We start from the raw sequence: 2,519 nt of genomic DNA, 5'->3' as shown, positions 1-2,519 counted from the left end.
TTCCATAGCAACATACTTAAGAGTAACTACCTGAGATGACATACAGTAAAAGCAAGAGGGAAGGGGACAGAGATAGAGAGAAAGAAACAAGAGAAGGCAGAGAGACAGATACGGCTGCTAGTTGATCAGTGTCTAAATGAAGTTGATGTGTACTTCTATGGAAACTTACCCACTCCCTCTTCACTAACATTCATCTACCTATTCTAGTATTTATGAATAGAAAACAAACAAAACTCTAATTACCTAAAAATTAAAAGTACTGTCTCATCGCAGAGCTGTGTGTGTGTGTGTGTGTGTGTGTGTGTGTGTTTCCTTGTGTGCAAAGATCACTTAACTACAACCCTCAAGACATAAGGTGACCAACTTCATTCAGTCTATAAAATGAAGGGTCAACTCTAGTTGAAAGACCTTTAACTCCAGCTACTTCGGAAGCCATCCTGCCCAGTTTAAAATTTAAAGCTAGTGGGGGGAGACAGGAGGGTCCAGACTAAAGCCAAAAGCAGATCAAAATTTGTGGGACTAGGGACAAGGCCACAGAGAAGACAAGCCATGGACATGGACTCCCCCAGCTCCAGAGTTCACCCTCGCTGCCTCACTCTCAGCAGCCAGGTCCTCACAGTCACCAGCAGCAAGGAGCCTGAGCTGATCCAGAAGGCCATGCTGGTCAAGCAGACCAAGCGCTGCGAAGACATGGCCACCTGCACGAAGGCAGTGACAAGCCAGGGCACAGAACTTCAAAGTGGAGTGTAGTCTGCCCTCCGTGGCCTACAAAACTGTGGTTGTGGCCTGCTGGTCATTCTGGTGGGTAATCTCTAGCATGGAGCAGAAAACCGACACCTCCAGCAAGAAGCTGTAATTGATTAAGGAATATCCCCATCTGCATTACAGCGCAGGAATCATTGGACAGGTATTTAATGGTCAGGGTAACTAATCCAGAGAGTAAACTCTTCCATCTGAAAAGGAATAGAAATTACTTCCAAGACCTTGCTGATGTTGCATGTGTTGATAATCGAAAACAAATGATAAATAATTCCCAAGGAACTTACCAAGAGGCATTAAATATGCAAGAAAGGGATGCAGCCCACACACCAGTCTGCCTGGGTTTGGCTCTCAACTGTTCTGTATTCTACTATGAGATCTTTAAAAACCCCAAGCTTGCCATGCACACTGACTAAAATGGTGGAGCCATTGCAGAGCTCATCGTGCAGCTGCTCAGAGACAGCTTAACATTAAGGACTTTAGACAATGCAGGAGAATGTGATGCCACAGAAGGAGCTGAGGACTAAGTGCACACAGGGTGTCGGGCTTTCCCCCAACAAGAAACCTTTTTACACATCTCCATTCCTTACTCTACTCAGATTTCCTATAGCAAAGAGAGTTCATTCATGTGTATGCAAGTGGCCCTTCTTAGTCTTGTCACACTCTAGCTTTGGGACTACTCTATTCCTTGATTTGTGTTTGTCTTGGCCATCCTGATGTGCAGTTCTTACTGTAGATAAGTATTAATATCTTCATTTCATATAAACATAAATAACTTCCAACACTTACATAGAGGACTAAAAATGTATCTGGCATTTAAGTAATGTGAACCAGTTCTGTGGCGACTGTGTCTTGTATTACCGTGGAGATATCATGACACTGTAGTTAGTTCCAACTTAAATAGTGTTCTGCAGAACTTCTTAATTTTTATATCCCTTCCCTTTCTCTTCTTTGGAATTTCCTTTCAGTTAGCAACTTTTCTATCCTCCTGCTGTGTTCCTTTTTGATAGGAAACCAGAAATACTAGTTTGAATGAGAAAACACTTAGTATCTCTGGACAGGGAAGACGAGAAATTGAAAAGCCACTTGCATCGACTTTGATGGAGGTTATGTCTGTCTGTGACAGCAAAACTTTCCTATTCACCTTCACTTGCTGCTGTTTAAGTTGACACTTCTCTTCCCAATAAAAATTCACTTACACCTCCTGCCTTTGCAGTTTTGATATTCAGTTTGCTATGTAATAGAAGTAGCTAGTTGATACCAGAATTCAAGCATTGCTTTTGGCAGATTAAAGTGCATGACATTTCTTAATATAATAGAAAGGGAAAATAAATTAAATGCATGGGTCTAATGTTAATACTTTGTCATGCAGACTTGTGAACATGTGAGAGGATATCTAGTCTGCATAGTAATTGTTCCTTAGAGAGTTGGACCCACTCTTGCATGTTGCCAGTCACTGACCATAGTCCCAGAAAAACCTTGTGAAACAGTTATGTGTAATGGCAGAATAACATAATTACACTTTATTAACAAAAACTGATTGGGGGTGAGAATGTAACTCACTGATAGAGCATTTATTTAGCAAAACCCAATACAACTTAACAAATACATAGGTAAATAAATGAATGAACAAAATGTAAATATTAAACACAAGAATCTACCCATGTGAGTCTTCCTCAGAAAAGATGATTTACTCTAAAACTCTTGGTGGTGAAATATCAATTTAAAATATATTCACATAAATGTGTTCATTTAAGAAA

General features: G+C 40.5%; 1 pseudogene; it reads left to right on the top strand.

Annotated features, from left to right (window-relative positions):
• Positions 1-549: 549 nt before the first annotated feature.
• LOC100734756 (14-3-3 protein theta-like) lies at positions 550-1,286 on the top strand (annotated as a pseudogene).
• Positions 1,287-2,519: the final 1,233 nt, after the last annotated feature.

Source organism: Cavia porcellus, unplaced genomic scaffold (assembly GCF_034190915.1).
Source record: "Cavia porcellus strain 051 isolate PalLab524CR breed Dunkin Hartley unplaced genomic scaffold, mCavPor4.1 scaffold_4, whole genome shotgun sequence".
Classification (NCBI taxonomy): domain Eukaryota; kingdom Metazoa; phylum Chordata; class Mammalia; order Rodentia; family Caviidae; genus Cavia; species Cavia porcellus.
Note: the sequence above shows the minus strand (reverse complement) of the source record. Positions and strands in the feature narration are given on the sequence as shown.